The sequence below is a fragment of the Physeter macrocephalus genome, chromosome 14, assembly GCF_002837175.3.
Source record: "Physeter macrocephalus isolate SW-GA chromosome 14, ASM283717v5, whole genome shotgun sequence".
Lineage (NCBI taxonomy): Eukaryota > Metazoa > Chordata > Mammalia > Artiodactyla > Physeteridae > Physeter > Physeter macrocephalus.
This window is the reverse complement of record NC_041227.1, coordinates 2,729,122-2,753,412: the sequence shown is the minus strand read 5'-3', so window position 1 is coordinate 2,753,412 and position 24,291 is coordinate 2,729,122. Positions and strand designations below refer to the sequence as shown.

The window sequence follows — 24,291 nt, the reverse complement described above, 5'->3', positions numbered from 1 at the left end:
GTCTCCTTCATCTATTTCTGATCTGATATTTATGATTTCTTTCCTTCTGCTAACTTTGGGGTTTTTTTGTTCTTCTTTCTCTAATTGATTTAGGTGTAAGTTTATATGAGATGGATTTCTTTGAATACCACAGGCGATTTACTGATTTACTCACTCACCCATTCATTCACTCGTTCATTCATGCTGCAGGCATTACTTCTGTGCTCCCAGGATGGTGCTGGGCACTGTTGTGATTTAGATATTCATTTTCTGCATCACTTTTTTCCTCAGTGGGGAAAAGCTTAGACTCACTTCTCCAGGTTGAGCTGACTTATTTCTGCCAACACTGAGCCTTCTCCAGCTTGTTCCCTGCCGGTGACCAGAGACTATAATTGTCTTTCATGGGCTCTGGATGCATTTGCAGAGAAAATGTTACACAAATGAGGTCAGTGGGAGAAAATAAGCCGGATACACTGGTGTAGGTGTTCTCTTGAAGGACTCGCATCTTCCCATCCGCCAGCTTTCTTGGTTCTTCAGAATCCTGGCAATTCCTGGATTTTGTGAAATAGATGAGCAGCAGATTCAGGCTTGTGTTGTTTCCTTCTGAAACCTTATTTCAGCACTTTCTGAGCACAGGTGAGTTTTCAGTGGCCAATAGCCAGCATATAAAGGGAGCGCCTGCACCTGCGTCTCATCAGTTGTGCTAAATCTGTTCTGTGGGGCAGAGGTGAGGACCGACGGCTGCTGGGGTCATGCAGCTTAGCACAGACACATGTCTAAGACAACATTAAAGCAGGAAAAAGTCACAACCAGCCATCTTCTCAGGTGGCATCGTTAATTTCCATCACACAGCACTGCCTTCAGCCAGACACTGCTTGGTCTTTTTCTTACTCATGGCAACAATTCTTCCATTTGAGAGGATGAGATTATCTATGCTACAGCCTCTCCATGCAGATAATCAAATTACGTGTTTGATTATCAGGGGTAACATCTGTCTACCTGAGATGAGACAAACTTGCCTGGCACCACCCTCGAAGCAAAGGTGTCCTCAGCAGCTCACCAAGGATTTGAGGACCTCAATTAATTACCTCATCCATCCTGACCCATAAACGCTCATAAACGTCAGAGGAATCACATCCAGAGGAAACAGATTGAATGAGAGGAAGGCAAAAGTTTTTAAGAAGTCATTTTTAGACATTTTGATAACATCTCATTGTTGGGAAAAAATTTTCAATTAAAAACTAAGAAAAATCTATCATAGCATTTAGACCTCACTCCTTCTCAATTTGTGATAATTGATGCATGGCAATGGTTCTCAATCAGGGGTAAATGTACCCCGCTGGGGGATGTCTGACAATGTTTGGAGACAATTTGGGGGTGTTGCTACTGGCATTTAGTGGATGGAGGCCAGGGCTGCTGTCAAACACCCTACAGTGCTCAAGTGAGCCCCCCACAACAGAGAATTGCCTGGCTGTCAGTGGTACTGAGGTCTAGAAACCCTGTTACCAGGATTGATGCTAGGATACAACAAGTTTATTTTTATACAACATCAAAGCATCACTTGCTAGGCTAACTTGAGATGTAGAGATAATTTGAAGAGGAACATTTAACAAAGTGACAATCTGCTGGTGAGTACTTGAGTTATCACCTATCTGACTAAAAATCATTCAGCATTTTTCTCCAAGCAATAAAGCTGCCTAAATCCTCATTTTGTGTCATAAGAGTAATTATCATTATTATAAATATAAAAGTAAATATTTATTGAGCAGTTGTTACTTTCCATAAAATGGGGATGTCCGTCTCGTCGTGGGGACTAAGGATGGAATGTGTGTGAAGTGCTTGGTATGGGAACCGTCCAGGCAACGATGGTGCAGGCAAACAGCAAGTGCCCGATAAACGCCGGGTGGTGGTATTAGGTGCTTGTATTGCAATCAGAACTGCTCATCTCACCAGTACTCGTGAGTTCATCCAACTGGATGGTTCCAAATCTGAGGCTCGGGCCGCGCTTCTACCCTCCTCATCTCCAACACACACAGACACACACGAACATACACACACACACACACAGACACACACACACACAGACACGGTCAGCTCAGCAGTCAGCACTGCCCCCCAAGGAATCCAGAGTGAAGGTGGAAGCAGGCCCTGCGGTGGTGCCCGTGCAATCAGCCTGTCTGGGGTGATAGTTGTTTCCGAGCTGTGTGGTTGTGCATTCACGGGGGGCACGGATCACGCTCACCCAAAGGCAAGCTCCTTTCCGGCTATAAGGCCCCAAAGGCTGTGGAGAAAGGTGGAGGGTCTACCATTTTGAGAGACTCGGTCCTACTTCACTTCCTGGATCCTCATGGAAGATCTTGACGACTTTGTGTTTTTTCTTGGCCCAGACTCGTTGGTGCAAGGAGACAGGACCAGGGTGCAAAGGCAGAGCTAGGGTCACCCCACAGCCAACCTCGTTCACTGGCCACGAGGCTGTGCTTCAGGCTCCCCTGAGTCTCCGAATCCTGTACCTTTGAGCGGTCAGACCCCCGGCAAGAAGTCCCTGCTTCTTCCTGATCTCCTGAAGGGGCCGAGAGGCTCAGGGAGGAGAGGATGCAGGGACAGGGAAGGAAGGCGCAGAGTTAGACAAGTCACACCACCTCTTGGTCTGGACGGCACCCCCGTGAGGTCAGGGCGGCTCTCCCTGCTGCAGGCAGGAAAGCTGAGGTGCAGAGAGGTTAAGTAGGTGTCCAGGGTGCTTGAACTCGTTAGTGGAGAAACCAGGATTTGTCCCAAACTGTCTGACGGCAGATCCCGAATCCTGGGTCGCCGGTCAGTGCCACTTAGGAGCAAGGACGATGGATTCAAGCAGACCTCAACCACTTCCTAGACTTGTGACATCAGCAGGGCGGCCTGTGCCTCTGAGCCTCCGCTTTCAAGCCTGCGGTTTGCAGATGGCAGTAGTCTGTGAGGATCACGTGGGGGCATCGCAGGGGCAGGGCTCAGCCCAGAGCCCTGCACACAGCAAGGGCGCGGGAAGGATGGCCGCCATCACCACGATTACTGCTCCAGGCATCCAGCGACGTTGGCCGTACGGAGCCTCGATGTGCAGAGGACAAAAGGCCAGTCCGGTGGTAAAACCAGCTCTGCCTGCAAATGGGCAGGACCAGGCAAAGTTTGACGGCACAGGGGTGGCGGCCAGGGCCCTCTAGGGCATCTTCTCAGACTGTTTCCTCCGTACACGCCACCCACTTACAGAGATGGGACAAACGTGCCCCGTATTGCCTGCCCTAATACACTTATGTCGTTTTCCCCTGGATGGTGTTAAACAACACAACCTCTATTTCACACCTGAAGTACGATTCTTCAGCCTTTTAGCTCGACCGCAGTTGTGAAAATCGGGGCATGCTATCTGGCCGCCGATAGAAAGGGCCAAAACATCCCTTTTCCGTGCGTGGTGAATTCTTCTCTAATGTAATAGCAGGGTGACCCGAAGCAGCCTAATCTCTTTAATCATTTTAATTAACTAGAGTATGGGGTTTTATCTAAATACGCCATTAAAAAATGCAGTAATGACAGATACGGTAGACATTTAACAACACAGAGGTCTCAGAAGGCTGATTGGAAAGCTGCAAGCGCTTTTGTGATTTCTCCTTTCTTAAAATAGACTCTGGCCAAATAAGGGAAGAAGACAATGTAAAGCAATTCAAGGCTGCTTGGCTCTGCGCATTATTGTCAGTTTTTCACCCGGAGACTTATGATTAGATGAAGGCTTCAGGTGGAGTACAAGGTATCGCCAATGATTTCACCACCCCCCCTCCCAGCATGAGTTCACAGAGAGAATAGTTACAATTAAGGCCAAACAGTCATTCTGCATCTTGATGGCTGAGGAAGGAAGCCCCAAACCTCTGTTAACTCTGCCGGTGAAGGACAACCTCAAAGCCACTTCCTACATGTGCCAGGCACGGCCTCCGCCTGCACTCGTGTGGCCTTCTGGTCACATCCGCCTAAAAGGATCCCGCGGGGGATCCCATTTCCAACTTTCCAATCCCAGCCTCCCGAATTCCACTCTTCTCCGCCAACTGAAGAAACATACAGGGATTTTCTTTTCTTTTTAAACATTTTTTTTGTACAATTTTTGTCATATAGTGATTTTCTTGAAACAAGGTAAAGGAAAGAGGAAACCAAGCGCCGATTCTGATCATCTCCTTGCTGGGGTTGAGGTGCTGATGACCAGGGTGCTTACTGGACCGGGAACACTCTGCAGCTGGGTCTCATGCCGGCCTTGGCAGTGGGGTGTCCACGATTCTGCTGGGCAGACGCTGACCCAGGACGCAGAGAGATGAGAGCAGGTGGCTTCCGGGGCCACTGCTGGGCTCCCTCTACACAGCCCGTGGAACGTCTCTCTAGAACCCAGAGGCTGTATAGATGCAAGGAGCTTATAGATCCAGGGTCCTGCCGGCGGGGTCTGACAACTGCTCTCAATCCAGTGGCCCCAGGCCTTGCTCGGGCAAAAAGGAGAGACCCAGACCTCCATGCGTTTGTCCTGAGTGTGGAACGTGGTGATGCTTGCCCAGGGCTTGGCACGTGGTGAGCATTTGTCATTACAATCAACACTGCCTTCACACACACACAAAAATAATAAAAAATAAAAATAAAAAAATAAAAACTGCCTTCACGACTTTCTTTGGGAAAGCTATTGTCAAAGAGATAGTCAGATGCTAAAACTATGGATAAAAATGAAGCCAGAATGAAATAGTCTAAAAATGCAGTGTTTGGGGGAAATCAGGGACTTCAAAACGGTCTCAGAATAATAAAACCAAGGTCTGTTGTATTACCCTTCCTGATCATTTAATGGATAAAACATGGAATAAATAAAAAGGCCTTTTGCGCTGAAAGACAATGTGGCACATCATTTCCGTAATGATATGTGTTATGGATTTACAAACCCTCTGGTTCCCGGCACGAAGGCCACTGTGTGGTTGAAGTGTCCTGGGTCAGAGAGTCAGATGCATGTGGCTTCTGGCCTCATCAGCCACTCGGGGTGCGGGACTTGAGCAGGGCACTTCATCTGTCTAAACCTTCGTTTCCCATCTGTGAAGTGGGGACAATGGAATCCACTCTTCGGTACCCTTGTGAGAGTTACTCAAGTGGATGACTCCAAACCGTCCCCACACTCACCTGCTAAACACATGCCTCTTCCCCGATTTGTTACGAGGAAATGTCCCTTCGCTGTACTGGGGGGAGGAGAGGAGCGCAGAAGCGCCAGATGAAGAAATCCTAATATTTTAGCACAGTGGCTGGTGCTCCTTGCTTACTGATCTCCACTTCTGGGTAAGACTCTAAGGAAGAATTTTCCCCTTCAGAGGTAAATGCCCATTCTCATTTTTACTCAATCCTTTTTCCCCTCTTTACCAATGAAAATATTAATTCTAGCTCCTACTTCCCAAGAAGAAAGACTATGCTCTTGCAGTTTCAGTGATTTAAGTGGGCTCCCTCGTCTGACTTTGCTTGCTTTTCTGATTGCACCATATACTTTCCTGGCTTTGATATGAATGATGGAACCATTCACAGGGTTTGATTACAGCCGTGGGTATGTTGGTGAGTGATTCTTCTTTGCTCTGATTTCAATTGCTTTGCAGTAGCAGCAGGTGAATTGGGGGAACAGATAAGGAAAAACAAACAAGGCTAAATAAAGGCAGGATAAAAGTACCCAGGAGAGAATATAGGTTATTTATATGGTGCCTTTTTAATTTTAGTATGCCGTAAGAAAAAAAAGCTGCACTTGAAAAAATGGATTTGAAGGCTCAAACATTTATGGCTAAACAGAAAGTATATGAAATACTATAAACTAAAAATCATCCCTTGAATGTGTTTGCCATGTCCAGTGTGTACAATGCTCTCGCAACTGTGATCTTATTTTTCCTCTAAATGATTCTCTCTGGTCAGTGTCATTAACTCTTTCATGGATGACAAATCTGAAACTTAAAGACATGAAATAATTTTCTCCACAGCCAGGTAGTAGTGCTGGCTGGAAACTAGACATTTTCACCTAAATACAGTGTCCTTTTTAAGACCCATGGCTGCTCTCCAAATGCCAGACCAATCATTCTCACTCTGCAAGATTTAAAGACATGCCTTAGGTCGGGGGCCTGTTTTGGAGGGACACATAACACTGATTTTTTTTTTTTTTTTTTTTTTTTGGTATGCGGGCCTCTCACTGTTGTGGCCTCTCCCGTTGCGGAGCGCAGGCTCCGGAAGCGCAGGCTCAGCGGCCATGGCTCACGGGCCCAGCCGCTCCGCGGCATGTGGGATCATCCCGGACGGGGGCACGAACCCGTGTCCCCTACATCGGCTGGAGGGACACATAAGATGAAAAGGCATATACCTTACTTTGACGGAAGGAGAACATAGCTTCTCTAGATTTACATTTTTTTCGGCATCTCTGAAAACCTAGTCAGATCAGCTATTCCTTATTCTCGGTTCCTCAACCTTGACACTCATCATAATTGGCTGATTTGGGGCTGGATGACTCTTTGTCGTGCATTGTAGAATGTTTAGCAGCATCCCCAGTCTCGGTCTCTATACACGAGATGACGGTGGTACCCCTACCCTGTTGTGACAATCAAAACCGTCTCCAGACCTCACCACCTGTCCCCTCCGGGGAAAAACAGCCCCTAGTTAGAAAACTTTGTCTTATCTCTATTCAGAATACAACTTGTGATTACACATTATTCCTTTTACTATTTAATTATTTGGGTCTTTAATTTTATGAAAAATTGGGAACTACCTCGCAATCTCTTGAGTCTTCACTCCAAGTTCAAGGGAAAAGGAAAACACAAAACTTTTGCAAAATCGGCATATGCCAAAAGCAAATAACCATGATGCCATATGGGTTTATGTCTGGGTACAGAATTTTTACAAACATATTTCAGATTCAGATGTCCAAAAATATCTGTCTAATGATATGTAGTTTCAGAGTAAACACTTCATTTTTCTTCTAAATGAGCATTCAGTTTATAGAAATGGAAAACGAATGTATTTTTTCTGCTGCCAGAAACAATCTCCGTGGTATTCAGAGACCTTTGCTGATTACTTTTTAGCTACATGATGTTTACATTATTCAAACCAAAAACACCGAAATGATGGGTAGAAGGGATTATCTTGGATTTGATTCCTTGTCTGCCTTTAAAATCCAGTTTTACATCTAATCATAAACTAAAAGGGAGGCATCTTTATAAAATGGAGAATTGATTGTAGATATCTTGTGCCACTAACCAAATTCCTACTGAAAGGAACAAAGGAAAACCTACAACAGCATTGAAAAGGAAAAGTCTCTCTACAGGCCACACAGTTGAGGCCTTTCTGCTGGATACAGTGCACGTGGAACAATGTAAGTACAAGACCGAGGGCTGGACCACCGCTCGGTATCTAGACACGGTGGCGCAGAGCCGTGGGCAGTGGAAAGGGGTGTGCCTGGTGAAATTATGTGAGAGCCAACAGTTTATTGGGGCCTGAGCTGAAGCACAATATTGCCCGAGAAAGACAGGCCATGCCCAGGGGTGGTTCTGTGTGGGCTGCAGATATTAGGGATGAGCTGCTGGGGTGGTTGGAGGTCAGCCTCCAAATTCAGCGGAGGGGAGAGCTGGGTCCTCACCTGACTCCATAGTGGTCTCCAAGGAGCCTGAATACATGCTCACGGACCAGGAGTGAAGACCTAACAGACAGAAAATGGGACGTGAAAAGCTGTCTCAAACAGCATCATCAGGGACTTCCCTGGTGGCGCAGTGGTTAAGAATCCGCCTGCCAATGCAGGGGACTGGGGTTCGAGCCCTGGTCCGGGAAGATCCCACATGCCGCAGAGCAGCTAAGCCCGTGCACCACAACTACTGAGCCTGCGCTCTAGAGCCCGCGAGCCACAACTACTGAAGCCCACCCACTTAGAGCCCGTACTCCGCAACAAGTGATGCCACCGCAATGAGAAGCCCACGCACCGCAACGATGAGTAGCCCCGGCTCGCCACACCTAGAGAAAGCCCGCGTGCAGAAACAGAAGACCCAACTCAACCAAAAAAAAGAAAAAGAAGAACATCGTCAGTAAAACCAGAAAAGCAATGGCGCCCAGTTTTCTCATTGAGCTGCTTCTCAGCCTTCTGGATATTTTAGCCTGAGATCAGGAAGCAGAACCCCAACAGAATCCAGGATGAGAGTGCAAAAATGTGGAGGAATTCAGCTATCAACACTGTTTAGGGGAAAATATCCCAGATATGCAGAGAACACCCCTTACTTACAACATCTTAATACATAAAATGAATGCCCTGTGTCTAACACTGTTCTCTTAACACTGTTATGGAAATTCCAGTTCATGCAATAGTTGACTGACTGATTGATAGATTGATTTGCCTATTCTGAAGAGCCAAGAAAAACATAGAGAAATAAGAAAGATAAGTAAGTTGGGGCTATTTACAAATGATATGTACAGTGCAACAACAGCCAGACCTTACATACGAGACTCTGTGCTAAATGTTTTACCTATCTCTTTTAGTTGAATTCTACCTTGTGCTAGCTGTGAAAACTTACACAAATTTATTTAAACTCTCTGGGGTTGTACTTTGTTGGTTTTTTGGTATCTGTGAAGACTTACTTGGTGTCTTAGAATATACCCAGGGCACTTGAAAAGAATGTATTCACTTGTTGGGTTCATGGATCTAGTTTCCACTAATTGTGACTGGCATGTGTCCGTATCCTTTCCATATCCTTTAATTGTATTATCTATCATTTGTTGAAACCTGCATTGCTTTTCTCGTTATCACTGCCGATTTGGTATCCTCTTGGTTTTCTGTCAATATTTTTTTTTTAATTCATTTTGAAGCTATGCTGTCTGATGCACACAAGTTCAGGATTGTGTGTGTGTGTGTGTGTGTGTGTGTGTGGCAGTTCTGGTGAATCATCTCATTTCTCATGATGTAATAACCTCCTCATCCCTAATAATCTCTTTTACCCCAAAGCCCCTCATGTCAGATTCATAAAGCTACCTTAGTTTTCCCTTTTGGTTAGTGTTTGTATGATGTATGTTTTTAAATTCCTTTTACTTTGAATCTTTTGCGACCTTACATTTAAAATTTATCTTTTGTGAATAGCATATGGTTGGATTTTTTTTTTAATGCAGTCTGAAAATTTCTTACTTTTAACTACATAGTATAATCTGTTTTTACTTATTGTGGTTTTTAAAATATTTGGATGAGTTTATACGATCATAGTATCTTAATGACTTTTCTCCTTTCTGTGGTGTGTTTGATGGACTAGCCTTCATTCTCCTTTTTTTTTAGCCTTTCATCAGATTTGGAAGTTTTGCCTTCTATTTCTTTCCCTTTATTGGTAACTCTTAAAAATTTAACATTAGGTATTTAACTTTCAAAGTCTAAAATTAATCAGTGTGTATATTATCCTTTCAAAGAACTCAACTCTGATAATCCCCTCCTAAAATCTCCCATGTTCTTGTTATTGGCATTTAATTTCTACCTTCTTATAAGCCACCCAAATTAGACAGTTTTCCAGAATGCACTACGGGGATTTATAGAGATGAAAAATAAGAGGCAGACATTATGAGACCAGGAAGGTAAAATGAATAGGTTCAAAATATATCTAGTAGGATTCTCAGCTATGACAATAAAGAGAATGCAGGAGAAGCAATAATCAGAGAGAGAATGCTTCAGGAATTTCCAGCGTTGAAGAACAAGAATCTACACACTCAACAGGCTCAATGAGCTCTGAACAGCATAAACAATATAAATCCCAGTTAATCTTATTGTGCTGCGACAGCAGGACACCAAAGAAAATGAGGAAATCTCAAAAGCAATCGTAGGGAAGAAATATTTAAAAAGAAATAACAATTAGTTACTAGATTTTTTTTCATCAAGTACAAGATAAGCTAGAAGGAAAGACAAGGAAAGCTTCTGATTGCTAAATGATAAGTTTCTAGCAATCTCTAACCAGAAACACTATTATTTGAGAATGAAGGTAGATAAAGAACTTCTCAGACATACAGAAACTACAAGTTTTACATTTGCAGATTCCCACTGAAGGAATGATTGAGGGATTAGATCCTTCAGCATAATCTCCGTATTGCTATGGTTACAAATTACCTCTGACATCTCAACGCATTAAAAAATGTTTCTTTTCCTTGCTCTGATTGCGCTGGTGAGCATAAAGCCAATAATATTCATTCTTCTGCTCGCATGACACCTACCGCAGCTGGGGCTGCGCTCACAATTCACAGAAGGGAAATTCGAAGGAGTAATTTCCAGATATATACCCTCCGCCTTTTTACACTTGCACAAGGAGGCAGTGTATACATGGGCTTAGTGTTGCATTTTTCTGTAATGTAAAATAATGAGAGCGATTTTAAAAAATCATTAAGGGAATGTATACAAATTATGGCCTACAATGGAATACTACAGAACAGCTGTCAGCAAACTCCCTGTGGCCCAAAAAGCGTAAAATACCTACCTCCTATCCCTTTAACAGAAAGTTCGCCAAGCTCTGCTTTAGAGCACTCAAGTAAATCGGTGTAAATACAACTAAAAAATATCAAAATTATAATGTGGCAAGGGAGAAAAAGCAAGGTTCAAAAGGATACATCCAATCTGATACACTTTATTTTAGTTACATATGAAACATAAAAAATAATACTAATACTATATGTCATGGTACATACACATGTAAAAAAGTAGAAAAAGAAGCGTAAGGAGGAAAGTGTCTATAAATGTCAGAACTCTGGTTACCTGTGGAGAGAGAAGGAAAAGAAATGAGTGGGTAAAGGCGGGAATGTTAGTAACATACTTATCAACATTTCTTGTCCTCCCAAATCTAAATGTGAGCAGAGGTTAAAACTCTAGGTCTTGGTACATTTGAGCTACTCCACAATTTAGAATTTAAAAATTACAAAATAAAGCAGTAATTAAAGAGGAAGTTGCCCCAATGGGAAAGCAGGCTAAGGATGGCAGTAGAATCATACAAATGTGGGAGAAAATTATATCCTGAATAATAATCGACAAATTAATTTTTAAGAGGAGCATCGTTTTCCTGCACGAATGACTCTTCAAGGTAATACCTCTAAGTGTCAAGGACATGGGACTATGACGGCCACAGTATTCCGTGTGCTGCGTTGTATGTTGTAACAAACGTTTATCTTTGGGACCCCCATTCCCCCACTACCACACATTCAGACTATAAACTCTTTGTGGGCAAGAGCCACATCTTTTTTCTATCTTTGTGTCTCCAGCACCTGTCACTGTATCTATGCAGATTGGCTATTTATCATACCTGTTTTGAAATAAAGGCAAGATTCTGTGTCCTCTGTGTTGCGCTTAAAATACTGATTTTGAAAAATGTCAGCTGTGCAGAAAAAAAATATGCCAACCATCTGGTGCTTTTCATCCCCAAAGTTTAGAACTCGGGTGGACTCTCAAAACAGGCAGACTTGAGTAGAAGAATAGAAGTAAGGTCTTCATTTCCCAATATGGGAGCAAGCGTTAGGAGACATTTGAATGGCAAACAGGTCAATCAGCGTATAATTGCGTCTGACAGACACTCTAGAAATCAGAAACATTCTTTATCTAGAGCTGAGTGCCACTTGAAAAGTTGACAGCCTTTCCTCCCTTTGAAAACATCAAAGACAATCAAAACATCAACTTCCAACCTGATCCTCAAGATCGAACGCCCAGCGGACGACGTGGGAATGAAGACAGCAGCCTTGCCAGGAGAAAAACTCCATTACAGACCAAAGTGTAAGTCACAGAGGAAACAAATCCCACTCGGCATCTCAGCAGTACCGTTGGCTAGGCAACTGGCTGGTCAACTCTGAGTGATCTTCAGCAATCCGGGGTTCATGTAGCACAGCGTCAGATGGGGTGGGGGTCGGTAGCCAGGACAGTCACCTCTGTGAGGCTTAAGGGGCATCAAAGAAACATTTCCACCTGCTTGTGCGTCCACTAAAACTCTCCTTTGAGTTAACTTTAAACTTTCCGACGAAATGCAAAGAGTAGCTGGGAGAGGTAACACTTGACTTCAGATCAAACATTAACACCTCACTTGAATTAACGTTAGCGGTTACTTGGCCCAGAGCAGAGTTGAGAATAAGCGGAACTGTCAAGAAAGAATTTTATATCTCTGGTTAGAACTTGTCATCACTTTTTTTTTTTTTTTCTAAAATCCATACAAACGTTTATTCTGCCCCTGCCTGGGGGTGGGGGAGAGGGGATGCAGGAACCGGGGCGCTGTGGGCCTTTACAGACAGCCCCCGGAGGAGGGCGGGGCTCTGGCGGGAAGGCAGTGTCCAGAGGCCGACGGGCCCTGGGGCGTCCAGAAGGCAAGGCCCTGGGGGCTGATGGAGGGGCTGGCTTGGTTCCCAGGACTCCCAGGTCCTGGCGGCCGCTGGGGTGCCGGCGCTCCACTCCCAGCCCTGCCCCCTTTCCCGGGGAGGGAAGGCAGCACCAGGGTCTTGCTCCTCCGGGTGGGGGAAGACAACTGTGCAGGTCATCCGGTTTAAATTACAAATAATAAAAATAACAATGCAAAATAACAAGACAACTCCTGTCACAAACGAACCCTGGACAAGCCTGCCCGGCTGCTCCCCGCCCCCGGGAAGGAGCAGGGGCAGGTGGTCGCGCCGCCTGGGGCACGAGCAGGGCCCGCCGGGGGTGCCGGGCGGGAGGGCCCCGGCCTCGCCCGCCGAGTCAGCAGCAGCCTCCAGAGGACCGAGGTCTGGGGCGGAGAGGCAGGGACGGGCGGCGGGGTGTGGCGGGGCTCGGGGCTCCGGGGTCAGCCTCGCCGTTGGGCTCTCGTGGCCTCCGGCTCGTCCCGTTCTCTCGGGTTTCTGTGTCTTGGCGACGTGGACCGGGTTAGCTCTCGAGATTTATTGCACTGTTTTGGAAGAGGCCTGGGGTAGAGAACGGGCCGGGGCGGCAGGAGAGGCGGGCGGGCGGGCGGGCGGGCGGGCGGCGGTCACCGCTTGGTCTTGGCGTCTTCGCGGATCTTCCAGATCACCAGGTGCATGCAGGCGCTGGCGCCCTCACTGGAGCTGTGCCCGCGCACATTGTCCTGGATGATCCGTCTGAGGCAGTCGGCCATGAGACTGCACAGGGAGCGCTTGTAGGGGAGGCCCAGGAGATGCGGGAATAACACGGACGTGTCCACCACGGTGCTATGGATGACCTTCAAGGCCAGCAGGTCTCTCTCCAGGCTGTGGCCGATGAGGCTGGTGTCTGAACTGAACATGCTCAGCAAGGTGGCCTGGACGTCCCGCAGCGAGACGCTCGTGTCCGTGAGGTCGGCCTCGGTCACCCCTTAAAACCTAGTGTTATAGTCGACGATCTCATCGTCCGGCCTGACGAAGGCGTCGTACACAACCTGCAGCTCCGTGCCCACCACCGTGACGCGCGTCAGCTCCAGGCCGTACGAGGTGTAAGCATGTCACAGTCGAGGTCGTAGACGGCTGGGTGTGCATCTCCTGAAAGTTCTTTCTCAGAAGTCTTCACAAACCCTTCGAGGTTTTCCTTCCGGCCGTCCTGCACGTGTTGCTTGGCGACCTGCCGGCCGGCGGAGCCGACGGCGGCCGAGCAGCACGTGCGCTGAGGCGCCCGGCCCCCGGCCCCTCGGTTCCGGCGGCTCCGCCCCCAGTGCTAGTAACACGCCTCGTCGCGCACGCAGCGGCGCCGCAGCGGCCGCAGACCCTGCAGGCGGCGGCCTTGGGCCGCTTCTCCTCGGCCGTGAAGGTGACGGCGCCCCCTGGCTCCTCGGGGTGCGGGAAGGGGCAGCCGTTCTCCTCGAGCTGGGCCTCGGTGCGCAGCTTCTCCTTGCGGCGGCTGTACTGGGCGGCCCCTTGCGGATCCTGCACGCGGGGGCTGCGCGGACGGCTGAGCCAAAAGCCGGGCCTGGCAGCCACCTTGCCCCCCGGCGCCACTTCCTGGGACACCGCCCTCCGGCCGCTGGGTTTGCTGAGACCAGGCCCGGTGCCAGGGCCCAGGCCGCGCAGCTTCTTGAGGGTGTTCACGGCCACGTTCAGGTAGATGTTCTTGCTGGGGCTCCTCCTCGTTGAGCGCCTTCTCTACGGCTTCCTGGTTAGAAGGGCAAAACTTGAGGCACTCTTCAGTGAACAGGCTGAGATAGCGCTGGCGGGTGGCAGTGGAGACTCTGCCCCGAACTCTTTGGGGATAATGGGCTTCTTTAAACTCTGTAAGGGTGGGCTGTGCGCCACACGCCTGGGGGCCACGGTGGCGGGAGTCTTGGATGCCATGCCCGACAACGTGCGCGTCTGCAGGGGCTGGCTGCCCGGCTCGGGGCCACTGGGGGGCTGGCTGCTTATGGCCGAGAGGGTCCTCTTGGCACCTGTAGGGGCTGCGCCCCGCGGCCGCCCGCCCTCCCCAGCCTCAGCTCCAGCTCCAGCCTGGGCCTCTGCGGCGCCCGCCCGGGGGCCGCCCAAACGCCTCAAGGCCTCCCCTCCCCCCTCGGCCAGCCGGTCCTCCCCTCCCCCCCCCCTCCTCCTCCTCGGGGGCGGGCTCCGACGGCCTACTAGCGGCCCTGGAGAAGGAGGTCGACTTTGACTCCGACCCCACGGAGGAGTGCCTGCGCATTTTCAACGAGTCCACCGCTGTCAAGACGGAGGGCAAGGGCCGCCTGGCCCGGCAGCCCCCGACGGAGAAGACCGAGGAACAGGGGCACTCGGGGCTGACCACTCTGTTTCCTGGGCAGAAGAGGAGGATCTCTCACCTCTCCGAGCAAGGCAAGGAGGCGGAGCCCGCGAGCAGAGGCCCAGCGCCTCCTACCCGTCCCCCGACTGCCCAGGAGGTGTGCTACCGCCGGGCCCAGCAGGCCCAGAGGGAGTCAGCCAGCCGGTCCAGGCTGCCCAGCCGCTGGCCGAGAAGCAGTCGTCCGTGCACATCTCAGCCCCCGGAGAGAAGAGGAGGCTTGCCCATGTCATCACTTTTAAGGGCGGGTTTTGGAAGGCTCTTCTGTGGATAAATGCGTATTCGATTCCTGGAAACTAAGCTGTTGGACTTAGTCATACAGTTTGGCTTTTCTATTGTTGTCTGGTAGGAAAATTTGCCATTTCCTTTTAGAAAACAATTTGCCAATGTATTTGTAATTGACTTTTATTTTGAGATAATTGTGGATCCACATACAGTTGTAAGAAATAACACAGAGAGATCCTGCATACCCTTTGTCTAGTTCTCCCTAATGGTAAGGAGGAGGAAAACATCTCTTTCTCTACCCACCTTGGGTTCATTGGCTGGGATCCTGCAAATTAGAATAATAAAAGACATAACAAAGGAAAACAAACAGAAGCTTATTAATCTGTGCGTGGCATGTACACAGGGGACTAATCGGTGGTGAGTAACTGGAAAGGGTGGTTAGAAATTGGGCTTCTACAGAATCTTAATAAAAGAACAATACACTTGGTAAAGAAGTGGCAAGACAAAGGAAGAAGGAATCTGAGGTTCTAGGAGCAGAAAATTGTAGGAAGGTAAATGTATAGAGGAACTAGTGGAAGAAAAGGTCTGTATAGTAATGTTGGTCACGTACAACCTTCTGCTGCCATCTCTGGGCTAAGGGTCTAGAGCTGTCCCTGGTCATTGCCTTCTGGCCTTCCTGCTGGGGGTGAGCATCTTTACAAATGTATGTCTTGCTTTTAGGCAAATAGAAAGAGGACAGACAGCTTTTATTGTATCTGCTTCTTCTCAATTGCCTTCGGTTCAAAATAATCCTTATGCCAACGTGTCATATTTTGGGGTGCTGTATTCTGTTACCCTTCAGTAACATCTTGCAAAACTATAGTAAAATCTCACCATCAGAATGTAGGCACTAAAAAAAAAAAAAAGAATGTAGGCATTGATACAGTCGATATACAAAACATTTCCCATCAGCACAGAATTCTCTCCTTTGTCCTTTCAAACCTTCTCCCCCACTCCCATCCCCAGAAACCACTAATCCCTTCTCCATTTCTAAATGCTGTCATTTCAAGAACATTGTATAAATGGAGCTATGGAGTCTGTTATCTTTGGCATTGGCTTCTTTTCACTGTACTTAATTCCCTCAGGCTTCCTCTTAATTCTTGTGCACATCAGTATTCCATAATATGGATGGACCACTCGTTCATCCACTGAAAGACATCTCAATTGTTTCCACTTTTTGGCTATTACACATAAAACTGTTACGAACATTCATGCACAGGATTTTGTATGAATATACATTTTCATTTTTCTGGGGAAAATGTCCAAGAGTTCAGTTGATGGGGTGTGTGGTAGTTGCGTGGTCAGTTTTCTAAGAAATTACCAAATATTTTCCAGAGTGGCTATACCATTTTCCATTCCCACAAATAATATTTGTGTGTCAATGTATTTTAAAGGATTGTATAGCTTCATGCTCATTAGCCTAGGGAATCTATCCTCAGGTGACAGCTCAAAATGTGGAAAACCAAAAGAAAATTGATATAGGCTACTGTTTTGACTCTGGAAAGGCATCAGGCAAGTTAGATGGTTATTTTGTATTTAAGCCTAGGAGAAAACCAAATTAAAATTATATTTATGGATAAGTATAATTGAGTGGAAAAACACATTGGCCTGTGTTTCTCAGGCAACAATGCTTCTAATAAGCTATTTGTTTTGAACGTATGGTCGTATCATTAGTACCACCGTGCCCCCGTGCTCTCTCGGGAGAAAAGTAAATGTGGAATATCGGGTGAGAAAACCTTAACCATGAAAGGTTAATTGACTGGTGAGAAGTAGGAAACTGTTGAGGCCTGGAAAATTCCTTAGACTGGTAGACTGAAGTTACGGGTCACCAAGAGGCTGTGTGTCTGTCAGGGGAAGGGAAGCAGGAGTGGGTGGGAGGGGACCAAGGCAGGAGGATGGGAGGCGGTGGAGGGACCCTTACCCTCTGCATGATGGATGCGAGGACAGCCAGGGTTGAACATTAGCACCCCCGTGTCCCTCAAGGTAACAACTGAAGCAAAACAAAAACCTTTCTCAGAAATCACATTTTTCAAAAACTGTTTGAAATCATGAGGTGGTTTACTTTATATATATATGATGAAATAGTAACCTAACTAGCTAGCATCAAGGGGGAAAGAATTTAATAACATTTCCTATATCTTTAGGGTCTTTGGAGTGTGTTGCTGGGAAACATTCCAGAAACCCAATATACAAAGAGATCAGAAGCAGTGAACACCTGGGTCTTGTGTGATGGTTCTGGGAGCCGTATCGCAGAAATGTCAAGCCAATCAAATCTTAACACAGAATTCAGTCCACTGTTAAAAAATCACAGATATGAAATGATGCCTCGGTTAAATCCATTTCCCATGGAAACAGCACCTCCAGCAGAGTCTGGTGTTCATCAGGGGCTGCTGTTTCGGATGCTGGTACAGGGAGTTGGGTGGAGTCCTCTAGAGGTCCCTGGGGCATGTGTCCCCAGAACCTGTAGGACACCTGGAAGCCTGTGGCCGTTTTACGGGAAGGGATGGAGGTGCAAAAGTAATTAAGCCCGTGGAAACCATTCCAGAAACCATGAGAATCTGTTAAAATCTTCCCTCCCTAGGTGGAGAAGGGAAAGCTACAAGCTCGTATTTTGGAATTACATAGACCTGGAAGGAAATCCCGTTTCTGCTACAGACTGCACTGCGGGGTCTTGGGAGGTCGTGAGTCACATCACCTGATGAGCTTTCACCTGGAAACCACGACACTCATACCTGCTCATGGGGCCATCCTGCGGACCAGGTAAAGTTAAAAATGTGAACCATGTCGATTGAGGCATGTCTTAAACGACATTTGTTGCTGCGTTGGTGGTGTTGATGTGCTGGCTGCACTCCTCTTGTTGCTGGGATTTGTATGTTGTTGGTGGACTTACAATCACATTTTCTTTAGGATTAATGTATTGGCTCAATAGGTGTTCGTTGAAAGCCCACTGGGCACCAGGCAGCGTTCTCAGAGCTGTGGACACAGTGCCCAGGTGCGAGGAGGCCAGGTTCTCAGGGAGCTTACATTCTGGGAGAGGGGAAGAAACGGTAAACAATGAGTCATGCAGCCCGGGCACGATAGATGCTAAGAAGAAAAATAAAGTGGGACCAAGGGATAGAGCGTGAATGTGTGGGTGGAGGGGATGCCATGCGCAAGGTTGGTCAGGAAACACCTCTGTGACAAGGTGATGTTTAAACAGAGACCTGGAAACAGCGAGGTTTCGAGGGAAATAGTCGTGACCGTGATGTGATGGCCAAACACACTTTACTGAATTACTTCCTGGTGTGAGTTCTTGATTATTCCTTTTGATGCCGTGGTACCCAAGACTGATCTCGAAAGAGTTTCTGTTATATTTCGGGGGTGCTCCGTGGTCTCTTTGTTTGTTTAGTGGGCATGAGACCGTCTCTCCAGGACGTTTGGGCCTGGCTTCTCCCCAGGGATCACTCACATGCCCGGGCATCTCGGGCCCCTCTGCCCACGGTGGCTCACACGCGACCTCCATGCTTCCTTGGTTCCTTGTCTTCCCGTCCGTCTCCGCCAAGCGGACTGCAGGCTGCAGGAGCGGGCACTTACCCATCTTTTTGTCTCCGGTGTCTAACGTAGCATTTATTTCAGAGCAGAACCTTTTTCAGCCAAAGTCAGGAGAATCACTGAGGAAAAAGGAAAACTAAATGCGTTTGACTTTAAAAATGCATATACTGAACTTTTCTGCAGCACATCAGCCGTAACAGAGTTTTTTCTAAGATTGTTGATCTAGGTAAGACAGAAATCCGCCCTAACTAGTTCAGGAAAAAGGAAGGAAGGAAGGTGGTCTAAACATCGGAAAGAGCCTCCAGCCAGGCCCCAGCGACGGTCTTAGAGGAATGTTGCGACGTTTGCCTCCACCCTGCCCTCTCCCCACAGCCCCAGGTCACCCCTCCCTGCCTCCTTCATGAATTCTCCCTCTGCTAGAACATCCTGCATGTGCGTGGCGTTGCAGGGCAGTGGCCCGAGCCGGGAAGCTCTGTGACCAGCCTCTTCAAGCCTCTTTGGTCTCACCTTCCCAGTTTTCCATCCGGGAGGCAGACTTTGGCTGGTGCAGGGCCTGGGGTCTGCCCTGGGCCACTCAGCTGCGGGCTTGGGATGGAGTCTGCAGCCCCAGATTTGCCCTTGTTCGCGTCGGGTGATTTTTTCACGTGCTTCTTCTACTAGTAAGCTCCATGCTGGTAGGGACTGATGCTTAAAGCAGAGGTACCCACCGTGCCTCTCAAAGGATCTAGGGTAGAGTAATGGCTCCGTCTACATTTGTTAAGTGTTGATGTAATGTTGAATTTGGGAGAAGGGCAATGATTAGCATGTCTTCCATAACCATGCACTTTTCTGAGAAATTTAAAGTATGCTTTTGTTTCCCTAACAACGGCCCGTTCTGCACCTAACTACCTCCACACTGGCATGATCCTTCTCTCCCCTCCAGATTTCTGCAAGATAACTAACCCCAATCAGGAACCTCTACTTCCTAAACAGAGGAATATTACATTTAGGACTAAAAAGTAATAACTTTCTAAACGTTCTAGGTGAAGGACAGTATTTGTGACTTCCACATCCTGAGGTGTAGTACATTGTGTGTGTGTCCGTTCACTGAGCCTACTTTTCTTATCTATTCAGTGGAGGTATTACTACTACTACTAATAATAGTAATAAGAGGAGGGTCTACTTCATATGGCTCTTGTGAGGATTAGAGGAAGTATGTGAACACAGTGACCAGCATGGTACCTAGAAAAGCATTCAGCCCTCAATATGCAGGTGCTACAGGTTTTATCAACACTGTCAGCATCGGCTTCATTGTTATCACCGTGAACTTCAGCATCGGCGTCTCCGTCATCGTCATCACGAACTTCACCATCACCACCAGCATCGGCGTCTCCGTCATCATCGCCATGAACTTCACCATCAGCGTCACCATCAGCAGCGGCAGCCGTGACACCAGCATGACCATCGTCCCCATCGTCACTCCCACCAGGTGGGTCATAACGATGGACAGGAGTAGGGCCATCATTTGTGGTTTCCTGATGCAGAAGAAAGGACTCGACAAGCTCTATTTCTGTTTTTTGAGAGGCAATATGAGGAAAGAACAAGCAGAACACAAATCATTTGGAAAAAAGTTTGATTTATGCCTGCAGTGACATACAGTCACTTTTCAACTCTGTTCATTAGCTTGTGGAATCTCTTGAACCCTCAGCTCTTAAGACACGGTTCTGAACCCGGTGAAGGCTTCAGCTCAGCTTGGAAATGAAATGTGAAGCATGATAAAGATGAAAGACAGTTTGCAAGACGCCTGAGCCTGGAAATTGTCTGCAATTTAGCCATTCTTCATTCTGTGTGACTGGAAGCTCTGGCCCACTTACAAATGACAATCGAATAAAGAGTTTTAAACAAGCATTTTTTAGAATGTTAATTTACTGGGGGAGGAAAAAAATTGTTGTATCCTGCCAAATGACTGCAGCACCTATAAAATGGTAAGGTCATTTTTTTTGCAGAAATGTCACAGTGACATTTTTAAAATAGATTCCTGGTGCCGTTTTAATAATGTCGAGGTTAAAGATAAGGGGGAAAAGTACTTAACAATGAAAGGGAAGCAAAAATATTGATGTTAAAGTGGATTTTAGGAGTAGCCTTTTAGTATGTTGGTGTAAAATATTACCTTGTGTCCTGCGAATATTTTTATAATTGTTTTATTCGTAATTAATAGCCATCCGCTCCACAGCTCCAGGCTGTTGATCCCTGCTCCGACTCTCCTGTCGAATATCATAAAATCAGTCCCTGGAGAGGCTGGAAGGAGGGAAGGGAAATGGGGAGCATATGAGGCCTTGCAAAGGACTCAGACTTAAAATCTGAGTCAGGTCTGCAGTGGACATTTCTTGGAGTGTGCATCCAAACTCTCCTCTCTTGAACTGACACCCATGATTCAAAGCCTCCAGTGGGCAGGATTGTGCTGAGTAACCCGGACCCATCCATTCCTTTGTGGCTAGAATTTGTGCTGGGAAAAGAGCCAGAGAGATGGGCATAGGACATATTATTAATACAGTACCCGATATTTACTCCCCAGTGGAGGTCTCCAGTTGTTCAATGTTACTTGGATTCCATAGGTATCTTGGTAACTGTCTGACAAATGACCCCTATCTAAGAAAACGTATTAATTAGATGGCTTATCAGGGGGCCCCAGGGTTAGTTGAGGAACTTCCTGCAGTCTCTCTGATTCTCTCGGCCTTCACTTCAGTGTCACAGAATGGCTGCTGAAGCTCCAAAATCACATCTAGAGTTTAGCCAAGAAGGCAGGAGAAATGTTTTCTCCCTGCCTCCTGCCTCTCCTAGACGCGCCCAGCAGCTCTCCTCTGTGGCCAGTTCTGAATCCTCCGGCGATCTCTAGGTGCACAGAAGGCTGGGAAAGCTTTTTTTTTTTTTCGATCTCCCAAACGGAAGGTATGCAAGAAGGGGGTTGAGAGCGGCTGTTGGGTTTATTGGTGACAGTGTGGGCCCCTCTGCCTTGAGTGGCTTTGTGTTAGCAACTAAAGAGCCCAAGTACGACGCTGTGAGCTGAGGGATGAGGGGGCCTTCAGACTCTAGGCTCATATCCCAATATTTGCTCTACCTAAGCCTACAGGAAGGAGGGATGTGGGGTTCAGCCTCAACCCCACCTTCCCTCTCAGACCACGTGGGCAGGTCCACGTGCTGAGTAAGATCCCATACAACCGCGTGCAGCCACCCAGGACACGGGATCTTTACTTCAGTTCCCCATTTGGAACCATTATTCCATCCTGCCTCCCCCTCTGTCTCCCCAGAGGTCCTGGCTATCATGAATCAGACTATCACATCCATTCGTGGTTTTTAAATATATTTTCCATAAACGTAAGTGTTCATAACAATGTATAGCATCACATTTTATATGATTCTATAATATTACACAAATGCTCTCATACTGCTTATTTGATCCAGCAGCTTTCTGGTTTTTTCACTCAACGTTAAATTTCTGAGATTTATCCATGTTGGCATATGTAGCTCCTGTTCATATTAGCTACTATATGTTCTCTTCTATTGTGTGAATAAATCATTATTTATTTATCTCCCTACTCATGGACTATTAAATTGTTTCCACTTGATCGTCATTACAAGCAATGCCTGAAGGTACATGTGTCTTCCTGAGTTTAGGAACAAGCACTGTTCTAGCTCTATGCCTAGGAGTGGAATTTATGAAATAAATACATTGAGGCACGAGCATCTTTTACCAGATTTCACCAGACTGTTCTCCACCTCCAGCCACACCCGCACCAGCCATGGCCAGAGGTTCTACTTCTGATGGATGAGTGAGAAAGGGCATCTCTGCGGTTTTAATTTGCACTTTCTTAGTTACTAGTGAGTCTGAGCATCATGTCCCATGTCTACTGCTCATTTGAGTTTCCTCTTCTGTAAATTGTCTATTTTCCATCGGTGGTTTGTTTTGTTCTTATGATTCTGTTAAGACCTTGCTCCGCATACTCGGGTATTCCTCTCCCATCAGTTACGTGCTGTCTTTGTTTTGTTTAAGGTATCTTGTATTTTACAGATACTTTAAATTTAAATGTGATTAAATGTGGTATCACTTGTTTTGAGTGTGGTCTGTGCCTTTTTAGTCCAAATCGAGAAATTTGTCTCCATTCAAAATTATAAAATAGTCTGTTATAACTTACCTTAAGGGGTTTGTTTTGCTTTGTTTGAAATGGTTTCCTGGACTTCCCTGGTGGCGCAGTGGTTAAGAATCCACCTGCCAATTCAGGGGACACGGGTTCAAGCCCTGGTCTGGGACGATCCCACATGCCACAGAGCAACTAAGCCCGTGCGCCGCAACTACTGAGCCTGCGCTGTAGAGCCCACGAGCCACAACTACTGAAGCCCGCACACCTAGAGCCTGTGCTCCACAACAAGAGAAGCCACCGCAATGAGAAGCCCGCACACCGCAATGAAGAGTAGCCCCCCTCTCGCCTCAGCTAGAGAAAGCCCGCACACAGCAATGAAGACCCAACACAGCCAAAAATAAATAAATTACAAAAAAAAAAGAAGTGGTTTCACTTTTTCATATTTAAGTTTACAGTCAACTTTGAGTTTACGTTTGGGTATGTTGAAAGTGAGGACATAATGGTCCACATTTCAACCAGGTAGGCGAAGATGCTGGCGCCATTTGTAGAATGCCCATCCCTTCTCTCTGACTTATAGGGCACCCCGTCTCATTCTAGTGCCCCATATGTCTGGGTTCTTTCTGGGCTCCCTGTTTTGTTCCAGTGGCCAGTTTGTTTGACCCTGAACTAATCCTTCATGGGTTTTTATTTTTGCATAATAAATAATAAGCAGGGAATTTTTCCTTGACATTGACTGTAATCACTTCAAAACAGTCTGATATTTGCTTGTGGTTTTATCATGTTAAGGATATTCCCTTTTATTCCTAATTTGCTTGTTTTTTAAAAAATCATCTTTGGATGTTGAATTATATTACCTAATTTTGTGTATCTATTGATATGACTGTTCTTTAAAAATGTGTTACTAAGTTGAATTGCATTCATAGGTTTCTTTATATTAAAATAACAAATGGTAAATGAACACCTGTCTTATGATTTAATAGTGTGTACAAGTGTGTGCATAAGTGTGTGTGTCCATGCGCATACATACAGGCATTCAGTTTGCTGACATTTGATCTAGGATTCTGTATCTGTGCTCAAAAGTAAGAGAACATATTTCTTGTCAGTGCTATAAATAATTCCATCCTTTCCTTTTGATTCTTTTGTGTTAGGAAGTTGATTGTGGGGTGGGGATGGTTGATCCAATCTGAAACTTTCCGTCTTTTCAAAGAGGTTATGATGTTTTGGTAGGAATACAGTGAGGTTTCCTGGGACTCATTTCTGCTCTTATATTGGCTGTTGGTTTTCCTTTCCCAGGCACGACCAGCACCGAGTTTGAGGGGGAACTGGGGTCCATCGCTCCAGGTGGTGCACACCGCAGCCCTAGTGGGCGGGCTCACCTTTGCGCAGGATCGAGTCTGTGGCCCTTACGCAGGGCCACTTCTGCTTAGAATGTTTGCGTGTGTTTCTGCAAATGTCCATCCAACGCTAGAACTGACCAGCAGCTTAAAGGGAGGCAGGTGTCCTCTTGAAGCTCAAGATGAAATTTATACCCTCCAAGCCGAGCAGATGGTGAATACATTGCAGACTCAGATTTTCAGGCAGGATTTTCAAACACGTACAAAGGAAAAAAATAAACCACCAACGAAACCTATTAAAATATCCTTAGAAAGCACAGCTAAAGTCAAGTCAAAAGAT

General features: G+C 46.6%; 1 pseudogene; it reads right to left on the bottom strand.

Moving 5' to 3' along the window:
* Positions 1–12,962: 12,962 nt before the first annotated feature.
* LOC112066212 (RNA exonuclease 1 homolog) lies at positions 12,963–14,898 on the bottom strand (annotated as a pseudogene).
* Between the last annotated feature and the right edge of the window lie 9,393 nt (positions 14,899–24,291).